The sequence below is a fragment of the Salvelinus sp. IW2-2015 genome, linkage group LG4p (genome assembly GCF_002910315.2).
Source record: "Salvelinus sp. IW2-2015 linkage group LG4p, ASM291031v2, whole genome shotgun sequence".
NCBI classification, from domain to species: Eukaryota; Metazoa; Chordata; class Actinopteri; order Salmoniformes; family Salmonidae; genus Salvelinus; species Salvelinus sp. IW2-2015.
In genome coordinates this window covers 23321711-23334725 of record NC_036841.1, presented here as the reverse complement: position 1 = coordinate 23334725, position 13015 = coordinate 23321711, and the positions used below count along the sequence as shown (strand labels likewise).

The 13015-nt window shown below is 44.9% G+C and overlaps 1 protein-coding gene across 5 annotated transcripts in view; it reads left to right on the top strand.

The window, feature by feature from the left end:
- LOC111960718 (CUE domain-containing protein 1) overlaps positions 1-13015 on the top strand; it is a 60703-nt gene that overhangs the window by 19044 nt on the left and 28644 nt on the right. For 2 of the 5 annotated variants that reach the window (XM_070438998.1, XM_070438995.1), the window contains exon 2: positions 10805-10948. The exons of the other annotated variants lie outside the window; for them this stretch is intronic. The gene's annotated coding sequence lies outside the window, so the exon portion shown is untranslated. The remainder of the gene's footprint in view (positions 1-10804; positions 10949-13015) is intronic. 5 annotated transcript variants of the gene reach the window in all.

Here is a 13015-nt window from a genome sequence, read left to right as displayed (position 1 = left end):
CCAGACATCAGATGCAGAATCAAGATCGCGATTCCCACCTGGTTATCAGAAGAGGGGAAAGGAGAATATGAATATGTTGTGTCGTCTGCATAAGCAGATAGGAGAGGACCATGTGAGGAATGACAGAGCCAAGGACTTGGTGTATAGCGCGAGAATAGGAGAGGGCCTAGAACAGAGCCCTGGGGCCGACCAGTGGTGAGAGCACGTGGTGCGAGGACAGATTCTCGCCACGCCACCTGTAGGAGCGACCTGTCAGGTAGGACGCAATCCAAGCGTGGGCCGCGCCGGAGATGCCCAACTCGAGAGAGGTGGAGAGGAGATCTGATGGTTCACTGATCAAAGCAGCCGCAGTAGGTCTAGAAGGATAGAGCAGAGGAGAGAGAGTTAGCTTTTAGCAGTGCGGAGCGCCTCCGTGACACAGAGAAGAGCAGTCTCAGTTGAATGACTAGTCTTGAAACCTGACTGATTTGGATCAAGAAGGTCATTCTGAGAGAGATAGCAGGAGAGCTGGCCAAGGACGGCCGTTCAAGAGTTTGGAGAGAAAAGAAAAGAAGGGATACTGTCTGTAGTTGTTGACATCGGGGGATCGAGTGTAGGTTTTTTCAGCAGGGGTGCAACTCTCGCTTCTCTTGAAGGCGGAAGGGACGTAGCCAGCGGTCAAGGATGAGTGATATGAGCGAGGTGAGTAAGGGAGAAGGTCTCCGGAAATGGCCTGGAAGAAGAGAGAGGGGATAGGGTCAAGCGGGCAGGTTGTGGGCGGGCGGCCGTCACAAGACGCGGAGATTTCATCTGGAGAGAGAGGGGAGAAAGAGGTCAAAGCACAGGGTAGGGCAGTGTGAGCAGAACCAGCGTGTCGTTTGACTTAGCCAAAACGAGGACGGATGTCGTCGACCTTCTTTCAAAATGGTTGACGAAGTCATCCGCAGAGAGGAGGAGGAGGGGGGAGGGGAGGAGGATTCAGGAGGGAGGAGAAGGTGGCAAAGAGCTTCCTAGGGTTAAGCAGGAGATGCTTGGAATTTAGAGTGGTAGAAAGTGGCTTTAGCAGCAGAGACAGAAGAGGAGAATGTAGAGAGAGATGGGAAAGGATGCCAGGTCCGCAGGGAGGAGCGAGTTTTCCTCCATTTCCGCTCGGCGCCCGGAGCCCTTTCTGTGAGCTCGCAATGAGTCGTCGAGCACGGAGCAGGAGGGGAGGACCGAGCCGGCCTGGAGGATAGGGGAAATAGAGAGTTAAAGGATGCAGAAAGGGGAGGAGAGAGAGGTTGAGGAGGCAGAATCAGGAAGATAGGGTTGGAGAAGGTTGTGAGGAGAGGAAGAGAATGATAGGATGGAAGGAGAGGAGAGAGTAGCGGGGAGAGAGAGCGAAGGTTGGGACGGCGCGATACCATCCGAGTAGGGCGAGTGTGGAAGTGTTGGATATGAGCGAGAGGAAAAGGATACAAGGTAGTGGTCGGAGACTTGGAGGGGAGTTGCAATGAGATTAGTGGAAGAACAGCATCTAGTAAAGATGAGGTCAAGCGTATTGCCTGCCTTGTGAGTAGGGGGGGAAATGGTGAGAGTTGAGGTCAAAAGAGGGAAAGGAGTGGAAAAAGGAGGCAGAGAGGAATGAGTCAAAGTAGACTGGGGAGGTTAAAGTCACCAGAAACTGTGAGAGGTGAGCCATCCTCAGAAAAGAACTTATCAAGCGTCAAGCTCATTAGGTAACTCTCCAAGGAACCTGGGGGGACGATGAATGATAAGGATGTTAAGCATTGAAAGGTGGCGGTAACTAAGTAGACAGCATGGGATTCAAAGAGAGCGATGAGAGCAGATGGGTCAGGGGAGAGAGAGAGAATGTCACTTGGGAGAGATGAGGATCCCTAGTCCACCACCCCGCTGACCAGAAGCTCTCGGGTGTGCGAGAACACGTGGGCAGACGAGGAGAGAGCAGTAGGAGTAGCAGTGTTATCTGTGGTAATCCATGTTTCCGTCAGTGCCAAGAAGTCGAGGGACTGGAGGGAAGAAGGCTGATGAGATGAACTCTGCCTTGTTGGCCGCAGATTGCATTCCAGAGGCTGCCGGAGACTGAACTCCACGTGGGTCGTGCGCGCTGGGACCACCAGGTTAGAGTGGCGGCGGCCACGCGGTGTGAAGCGTTTGTATGGTCTGTGCGAGAGGAGAGAAGAGATAGACAGACACATAGTTGACAGGCTACAGAAGAGGCTACGCTAATGCAAAGGAGATTGGAATGACAAGTGGACTACACGTCTCGAATGTTCAGAAAGTTAAGCTTACGTTGCAAAAAATCTTATTGACTAAAATGATACAGTGCTGCTTGGCTGGTGGAGTAGGCTAGCTAGCAGTGGCTGCGTTGTTGACTTAGTTTGAAAAAAGTAGCTGGCTAGGTAGCCTCGGAACTGCCTAGGTAACCTTGACAATTACTCTAAACTACACAATTATCTTGGATACAAAGACCAAAGACAACTATGTAGCTAGCTAACACTACACTAATCAAGTCGTTCCGTTGTAATGTAGAAACTAATGTAATAGTTTCTACAGTGCTGCTATCGGAGACGGTAGACGTTGGCTAGCTGCTAGCTGCTGGCTAGCTAGCAGTGTTGACTAGGACGAAAATAGCTGACTAGCTTAACCTCGGTAATTACGATAATTACTCTAAACTACACAATATCTTTGATACAAAGACGGCTATGTAGCAGCTAAGATCAGACAAGTTCAAACCGTTGTACTGTAATGAAATGTAATACTACCTGCGGAGCGAAATGCGAAATGCGACCACTCGCTCCAACAGTGCTGCTATATGCACTTAGTTTGATTTAATTTGCTTTTCTGAGAAATATTGCGCACATTGAGAAGTGGCAGCTTGGTTACACTCATTGCGTAGTGTCACAATTTTTTACAAATTCGACAAATGTAGCCTGTAGTTGTAATTATTGAAGTTTAAGCTATGAAGCCTGTAAGAATCTTTGATAAGCTAATGGTGCTCATCTTGTCGTGCTGACCTGTGTGTGTTGGTAGGTGTAAATTATGTGTAGGCCTACTGCAGCTACGGCTGCATTTTGTACACGCGTACCACTACTACATGTCTTTCTTGTGTTATTATATAAAGCCATGGTTGTTGATGTGTACAGCTACATTTCAGGTATATTTTGGTACTCTGGGCCTATGAGTGTTCAAATCTACCCCCCACTCCTCTAGCTGTAGACTAGATAGATGTCCTGGATCTCTGGCTCTTTCATGCAGATGGCTGTTATAACAGCCGTTGCATCCTGAGAGGTCACCAGGGTTAGTTTGTTGTTATTGTTGGCCTTGAGAGTGGTGGAGGGGGACTGCCATCTCTGCCTAGGTCTGRCTGCCCCTCTGAAGAAAAGTGGGTGTCACTCTTTCCAAATGGCTGTTGAAAACATGTGAACGTCACAGGGCAGGAATGTGAACTAGCTGGTCTTGTTGGGAGAATGAATGGCAGAGCACAGATGGAGGGAAGAGACTATAGTTAGACTAGCCAAGACTCAATGGCCTTTCACTCACGTGTCTGTGAAACTGTAGGCCTATAGAGTATTGACACGGACAGTCTTACCATTTCTGTGGGGGATTTAGTAAGGGACTACAGTACAGTTTGTCTACAGAGATGATCAGAGATTTACTATGAGGCCTAATCCAAAAATAATCTAATTTCATTCTTGTTCAACTGCCACTTGTGCCACTTTTAGAGTGTGTATTTATCATAGCTGAAATGTTATTTTCACCCGTAAATTGGAGACGCAGTGTAAGTGGAGCTCTCTGTCCCTAAATAGTCTAGCAGCAGTGGTCAACACAGGAGATTAGAATGTCCCACCTACAGTATGATGGCCCCAGATGGAATGCTGGGGCCTGGTTGTCATGAGGACAGACGAGCCTGGGACTCGTAATTGTGTTGGGAGATGGAGCCTACCATCTGAAAACACTATAACCCTTGTAATGAGATCCACTACATAGATAGGCTACTTAGAGAGGAGATGCATTTTGTCATTTTTTTAATCTAAACTCAGCAAAAGAAGAAACGTCCCTTTTTCAGGACCCTGTCTTTCAAATATAATTCGTAAAAATCCAAATAACTTCACAGATCTTCTTTGTAAAGGGTTTAAACACTGTTTCCCATGCTTGTTCAATAAACCATAAACAATTGTATTTTATTTATTTTACCTTTTATTTAGCTAGGCAAGTCAGTTAAGAACAAATTCTTATTTTCAATGATGGCCTAGGAACAGTGGGTTAACTGCCTTGTTCAGGGGCAGAATGACAGATTTTTACATTGTCAGCTCGGGGATTCGATCTTGCAACCTCAATCTTGCAACCTGAACATTAATGAACATTAATTAACATGCACCTGTGGAACGGTCGCTAAGACAGTAACAGCTTACAGATGGTAGGCAATTAAGGTCACAGTTGTGATAACTTAGGACACGAAAGAGGCCTTTCTACTGACTCTGAAAAACACCAAAAGAAAGATGCCCAGGGTCCCTTCTCATCTGCGTGAACGTGCCTTTGGCATGCTGCAAGGAGGCATGAGGACTGCAGATGTGGCCAGGGCAATAAATTGCAATGTCCGTACTGTGAGATGCCTAAGACGGGGCTACAGGGAGACAGGACGGACAGCTGATCGTCCTCGCAGTGGCAGACCACATGTAACATCACACCTGCAGGATAGGTACAGGATGGCAACAACAACTGCCCGAGTTACACCAGGAATGCACAATTCCTCCATCAGTGCTCAGACTGTCCGCAATAGGCTGAGAGAGGCTGGACTGAGGGCTTGTAGGCCTGTTGTAAGGCAGGTCCTCACCAGACATCACCGGTAACAATGTCGGATATGGGCACAAACCCACCGTCGCTGGACCAGACAGGACTGGCAAAAAGTGCTCTTCACTGACGAGTCGTGGTTTTGTCTCCCCGGGGTGATGGTCGGATTCACGTTTATCGTCGAAGGAATGAGCGTTACACAGAGGTCTGTACTCTGGAGCAGGATCGATTTGGAGGTGGAGGGTCCGTCATGGTCTGGGGCGGTGTGTCACAGTATCATCGGACTGAGCTTGTTGTCATTGCAGGCAATCTCAACGCTGTGCGTTACAGGGAAGACATCCTCCTCCCTCATGTGGTACCCTTCCTGCAGGCTCATCCTGACATGACCCTCCAGCATGACAATGCCACCAGCCATACTGCTTGTTCTGTGTGTGATTTCCTTCAAGACCGAATGTCAGTGTTCTGCCATGGCCAGTGAAGAGCCCGGATCTCAATCCCATTGAGCACGTCTGGGACCTGTTGGATCGGAGGGTGAGTGCTAGGGCCATTCCCCCCAGAAATGTCTGGGAACTTGCAAGTGCCTTGGTGGAAGAGTGGGGTAACATCTCACAGCAAGAACAGGCAAATCTGGTGCAGTCCATGAGGAGGAGATGCACTGTAATTCTTAATGCAGCTGGTGGCCACACCAAATACCGACTGTTACTTTTGATGTTGACCCCCCCCCCCCCCCCCCTTGTTCCATTTCTGTTAGACACATGTCCGTGGAACTTGTTCAGTTTGTCTCAGTTGTTGAATCTTATGTTCATACAAATATTTACACCTGTTAAGTTTGCTGAAAATAAATGCAGTTGACAGTGAAGGGACGTTTCTTTTTTTGCTGAGTTAATTTTTCTGTTGTCATCGTGTTCCTACGTATTGAAAGCAGATTAATTTATGCTTGACTGTGTTAATGTAGGCCAGCTAAAGGGCTTCAGCATCAAAGTGCATGACTGGCTGCATTTAGTCCTGCAGAGTCTGTTACTTCACATAATTACTTTAGATGAGTAATCCATCAGATGGTGACTTCCTAGTACTCTATCGTAGGGTAATGTCTTTTTTCTTCTTACCTGCTCCAGCACAGTGAATATGATAGATTGAAGGTAAGCCCAGCTCTCTTGACCAGGGCAGTGCTGCTGCTTCCTTTTGTTCACTGTGTGTTGGGAGACAACCACAGCCGCACATACAGACCCAGGAGGACAAAGAGCAATGGATCCCATGCTAAATATAGCAGGTTCTTAGGTGCAGATGAATATGGTCTCGTTGATGTGAAGAGGTCTGTGTGTGAGGGAGAGAGGAGTCCATGGCTGTGCCTGGGTTCTGTGCTGAGACGCACATGCTTCAGGCCTTTATATACATAATTAACTTTCTACCAAAATAATATGCAGGTTTGCATAATCGTGGGCTGGTGGTACAAAAATAGGGACGTTGAGCCTGAAAGAAGGAAGCTATGATATGYTTTTTTGATAGGGAAGTGTTTACAAGTTTTTGGTCCCGTAATGCTGACAGAAACAGTTTTTCTACATGTATTTTTATAGCCCAGAGATGGATCAGCTGCAGAACTTATAATATTATCAGTGGGAGGATTGAGCCTCTGTATTCATCCCTGATTATATCCTAGCGGTTAGTAGTCATAAGGAAGAACTATAATGTTGCTGGCATGATGATGTGAAGGCATGAGAGGGTGTTCTATCATAAAGCACTTATTCATATTGTCTGACTTCCTGTTTCCTTGCTGGCCAGTGATGTCCTTACCAAGGGAAACAAGTGTTTCCAAGCTGCCGGGGGGACGGTGACTCGCCCTTTCAGCAGCGCAAAGCAGGAAGTCAATTCTGTATGGTCGAATGTGACCTCAACAGACAAGACCAGAGCACACATGCTGCACAGAGGGCAACATGGTAGAAACAACTATGGGCAGAAACCCACTTAAATTCTGTCTGTTTAACTGGCATTATCACTGACATCTCCCATCGACATCTATAGGCTAAAAGAGTTGATGGATGATGTAGGTCAAAGTCAAACACTTTCCGATTCATTTGGATTCCAATTAATTAGGCAAATAATGTCAGTGGTAAGAAGGTATGAAGAGATTTTCCAGGTCACTCCTAGATGTGAAAGTGCCCCCTTTTTTCTTTCTCGTCACTCCTCGGTTGCTTGTTTCTGGCACATACATATTCACACCTAACAGTCCCACACACTTGCGAGAGTTGGACTCAGTTCAGTGACTCAAGGTTTATGCTGTGAAGGTCCATTGAGAGAGACTGTAGTGTGTACTGGCTGTATGCCCTGAGCGAGGTACTGTGGGAGGGTGTTTTACAGGCCAGATGAAATGAAGTTCAAAGAAGCCCACTGCAGTGTATGTAGAGTTTATTGCTCCACAAATCAACATGAAGGCCTTGCAGAGTTAGGTTATCTCCTGGCCTGTATAGAGAGGATGTCCATAAACATTGGGCCCCAGCTCACTGCTCAGATGGTCACTGCCAATATCCTCAGAGGCCCAGGATGGGGTGCATTTCAATATTGTCCTCATCTCCTTTCCTTAATCTGAGCAGATGTGTAATCAATAGGATGAGCAGCCTACTTAAGACTGTTGAGATGCACCCGTAGAGTCTGTCTCGCTCTCCTGGTCCCAGAGCTGGAGCATGAAACTGATTTCCCATGGCTGCCACTGCGCCCTGGTCACACTTTTCACACACACACTTGCCTACCAGGCAATTCCACGGAAATGCAATTGTGCTAATGCTCAGATTTTTCACTTAAAATGCATGCCAACCCCAAAAATGTTGTGGTATGTAACTACTATGATTTCCCATTGTAGCCAATTAAATTGCAGAAATTCCATTACCAATTTTGGGGAAATTCTGTTACCGATTTTGTAAGGGAATTTCTAGTTTTAATCACTTAATAATTCACAAACAAAATTAATATCAGTAAAAACACTAATTGATAGGTCTACCTTGTTACTTCTGTGAACTTTTATTATCTTCCCTCCTCATGAGGGAGAGAAGAACATATCTTAAAGATTAGTTGGCAGGGGTCTTTACTTCAACGTTATTGTGTTTTTAATATATTCTGGTACATTTTTAAGACTTTTTCTTATAGATGTTTTCTAAGACCTGTTTCCAGACCAGAAATCAAAGCCTTTGCTTCTTCTTAATTTTTAGTGTAGATTTTTTTTGAAAAAAGTACACAGTACATTCGGAAAGTATTCAGACCCCTTGACTTTTTCCACTTTTTATTACATTACAGCCTTATTCTAAAATTGATAAATAAAACATGTTCCTCATCAATCTACACACAATACCCTATAATGACAAAACGGAAAAAAAGGTTTTTAGAAATGTTTGTTAATTTATTAAAAACAAATATTTTATTTACATGAGTATTCACACCTTTTCCTATGAGACTTGAAATTGAGCTCAGGTGCATCCTGTTTCCATTGATCATCCTTGATGTTTATACAACTTGATTGGAGTCCACCTGTGGTAAATTCAATTGATTGGACATGATTTGAAAAGTCACAAACCTGTCTATATAAGGTCCCACAGTTGACAGTGCATGTCAGAGCAAAATCCAAGCCATGAGGTGGAAGGAATTGTCCGTAGAGCTCCAAGACAGGATTGTGTTTCGGCACAGTTCTTGGGAAGAGTACCAAACAAGGTCTGCAGCATTGAAGGTCCCCAAGAACACAGTGGTCTACATCATTCTTAAATGGAAGAAATTTGGACCCACCAAGACTCTTCCTAGAGCTGGCCGCCCGGCCAACCTGAGCAATCGGGGGAGAAGGGCCTTGGTCAGGGAGGTGACCAAGAACCCGATGGTCACTCTGACAGAGCTCTAGAGTTCCTATGTGGAGATGGGAGAACCTTCCAGAAGGACAACCATCTCTGCAGCACGCCACCAATCAGGCCTTTACGGTAGAGTGGCCAAACGAAAGCCACTCCTCAGTAAAAGGCACATGACAGCCCGCTTGGAGTTTGCCAAAAGGTACCTAAAGGACTCTCAGACCATGAGAAACAAGATTCTCTGGTCTGATGAAACCATGATTGAACTCTTTGGCCTGAATGCAAAGAGTCACGCCTTGAGGAAACCTGGCACCATCCCTACGGTGAAGCATGGTGGTGGCAGCATCATGGTGTGGGGAAGTTTTTCAGCTGCAGGGACTGGGAGACTAGTCAGGATCGAGAGAAATATGAACGGAGCAAAGTACAGAGAGATCCTTGATGAAAACCTGCTCCAGAGCACTCAGGAACTCCGACTGGGGTGAAGGTACACCTTCCAACAGGACATTGACCCTAAGCACACAGCCAAGACAATGCAGGAGTGGCTTCGGGACAAGTCTCTGAATGTTCTTGAGTGGCCAAGCGAGAGCCCGGACTTGTACCCGTTCGAGCATCTCTGGAAAGACCTGAAAATACAGTGGGGCAAAACGTATTTAGTCAGCCACCAATTGTGCAAGTTCTCCCACTTGAAAAGTAGCAGGGCTCTCTCATCTTTTTATCATAGGTACACTTCAACTATGACAGACAAAATGAGAAAAAAAATCCAGAAAATCACATTTTTTATGAATTTATTTGCAAATTATGGTGGAAAATAAGTATTTGGTCACCTACAAACAAGCAAGATTTCTGGCTCTCACAGACCTGTAACTTCTTCTTTAAGAGGCTCCTCTGTCCTCCACTCGTTACCTGTATTAATGGCACCTGTTTGAACTTGTTATCAGTATAAAGACACCTGTCCACAACCTCAAACAGTCCACACTCCAAACTCCACTATGGCCAAGACCAAAGAGCTGTCAAAGGACACCAGCAACAAAATTGTAGACCTGCACCAGGCTGGGAAGACTGAATCTGCAATAGGTAAGCAGCTTGGTTTGAAGAAATCAACTGTGGGAGCAATTATTAGGAATGGAAGACATACAAGACCACTGATAATCTCCCTCGATCTGGGGCTCCACGCAAGATCTCACCCGTGTGGTCAAAATGATCACAAGAAGAAAAAAAAATCCCAGAACCACACGGGGGGACCTAGTGAATGACCTGGAGAGCGTGGGACCAAAGTAACAAAGCCTACCATCAGTAACACACTACGCCGCCAGGGAGTCAAATCCTGCAGTGCCAGACTTGTCCCCCTGCTTAAGCCAGTACATGTCCAGGCCCGTCTGAAGTTTGCTAGAGAGCATTTGGGTGATCCAGAAGAAGATTGGGAGACTGTCATATGGTCAGATGAACCAAAATAGAACTTTTTTGGTAAAAACTCAACTCGTCGTGTTTGGAGGACAAAGAATGCTGAGTTGCATCCAAAGAACACCATACCTACTGTGAAGCATGGGGGTGGAAACATCATGCTTTGGGGCTGTTTTTCTGCAAAGGGACCAGGACGACTGATCCGTGTAAAGGACAGAATGAATGGGGCCATGTATCGTGAGATTTTGAGTGAAAACCTCCTTCCATCAGCAAGGGCATTGAAGATGAAACGTGGCTGGGTCTTCAGCATGACAATGATCCCAAACACACCGCCCGGGCAACGAAGGAGTGGCTTCGTAAGAAGCATTTCAAGGTCCTGGAGTGGCCTAGCCAGTCTCCAGATCTCAACCCCATAGAAAATCTTTGGAGGGAGTTGAAAGTCCGTGTTGCCCAGCAACAGCCCAAAACATCGCTGCTCTAGAGGAGTCTGCATGGAGGAATGGGCCAAAATTCCCAGCAACAGTGTGTGAACCTTGTGAAGACTTACAGAAAACGTTTGACCTCTATCATTGCCAACAAAGGGTATATAACAAAGTATTGAGAAACTTTTGTTATTGACCAAATACTTATTTTCCACCATAATTTGCAAATAAATTCATTAAAAATCCTACAATTTMATTTTTTTTTCTCATTTTGTCTGTCATAGTTGAAGTGTACCTATGATGAAAATTACAGGCCTCTCTCATCTTTTTAAGTGGAAGAACTTGCACAATTGGTAGCTGACTAAATACTTTTTTGCCCCACTGTAGCTGGAGCGACGCCCCCAGATCCAACCTGACAGAGCTTGAGAAGAATGGGAGAAACTCCCCAGGTACAGGTGTGCCGAGCTTGTAGCGTCATACACGAGGCTGTAATCGCTGACAAAGGTGCTTCAACAAAGTACTGATTTAAAGGTCTGAATAATTTATACTTTATATTTTATATACATTTGCTGAAATTGTTAACCTGTTTTTGCTTTGTCATTATGGGGTATTGTGTTTAGATTGATGAGGCAAAAACGAATTTAATCAATTTTAGAATAATGCTGTAACGTAACAAAATATGAAAAAGTTCGAGGGGTCTGAATACTTTCCGAATGCACTGTATATGCCTTAATTTCTCAAACATGTTTAGACTCTTAGATTTCATTTGACTCCCAATTTGATATACGCCTATCAGGGGTTGGAACCTAAATTATTTTCCAATCCTTTCGTTCTGAACAGAACCATTTATTTTATTTGTTCCATTTCACTGTTCCGACCACACAAATAAAGTTCTAAACTGTTTGGAACTGCAAAAAAGTACAGGTTTGTTTTCTGATCCTTTTTAAACCTCCAATTTTTTTTCGAGGAGTGGGTAAAGTATTTAATCTGTATGAGAAAGTCATTAAGGGTAAATTGTATTTTGCCGTTACGGCATGGTTTCATCATAATGAAAGACAAACACACACACACTGTGCTGCCTGTTGCTATGGACAGACCAGTTTATGGCGCGAGATGCAACTGAAGTTTAGCTGGTTTGGGAGAGAGCGAGAGAGGATTGAGGAAGCTTGACTTGAAGCTCTGGGCATCTTGTTATGACATGTACAGTTGAAGTCAGAAGTTTATATACACCTTAGCCAAATACATTTAAACTCCGTTTTTCACAATTTCTGACATTTAATCATATTGAAAATTCCCTGTTTTAGGTCAGTTAGGATCACCACTTAATTTTAAGAATGTGAAATGTCAGAATAATAAGAGAATGATTTGTGTTCAGCTTTTATTTCTTTCATCACATTCCCAGTGGGTCAGACGTTTACATACACTTAATTAGTATTTGGTAGCATTGCCTTTACATTTTTTAACTTGGGTCAAACATTTTGGGTAGCCTTCCACAAGCTTCCCACAATAAGTTGGGTCAATTTTGGCCCATTCCTCCTGACAGAGCTGGTATAACTGAGTCAGATTTGTAAGCCTCCTTGCTCGCACGCGCTTTTTCAGTTCTGCCCACAAATTTTCTATAGGTTTGACGTCTGGGCTTTGTAATGGCCACTCCAATACCTTGACTTGCCACAACTTTGGAAGTATGCTTGGGGTCATTGTCCATTTGGAAGACCCATTTGCGACCAAGCTTTAACTTCCTGACTGATGTCTTGAGATGTTGCTTCAATATATTCACCTAATTTTCATTCCTCATGATGCCATCTATTTTGTGAAGTGCACCAGTCCCTCCTGCAGCAAGCAACCCCCCCACAACATGATGCTGCCACCCCCGTGCTTCACGGTTGGGATGGTGTTCTTTGGCTTGCAAGCCTCTCCCATTTTCCTCCAAACATAACGATGGTCATTATGGCCAAACAGTTCTATTTTTGTTTCATCCGACAAGAGGACATTTCTCCAAAAGTACGATCTTTGTCCCCATGTGCAGTTGCAAACTGTAGTCTGGCTTTTTTATGGCGGTTTTGGAGCAGTAGCTTCTTCCTTGCTGAGCGGCCTTTCGAGTTACATCGATATAGGACTCGTTTTACCGTGGATATAGATACGTTTGTACCTGTTTTCTCCAGCATCTTCACAATGTCTTTTGCTGTTGTTCTGGGATTGATTTGCACTTTTCGCACTACTGTACATTCACTCTAGCAGACAGAATGCGTCTCCTTCCTGAGTGTTTTGACGGCTGCGTGGTACTATTGTTTGTACAGATGAACGTGGTATCTTCAGGCATTTATAAATTGCTCCCAAGGATGAACCAGACTTTTTTTTCTGAGGTCTTGGCTGATTTCTTTGGATTTTCCCATGATGTCAAGCAAAGAGGCACTGAGTTTGAAGGTAGGCCTTGAAATACATCTACAGGTACACCTCCAAATGACTCAAATGATGTCAATTGAATATCAGAAGCTTCTAAAGCCATGACATAATTTTTCTGGAATTTTCCAAGCTGTTTAAAGGCACAGTCAACTTAGTGTATGTTATATTTCCTGACCCCACTGGAATTGTATGATA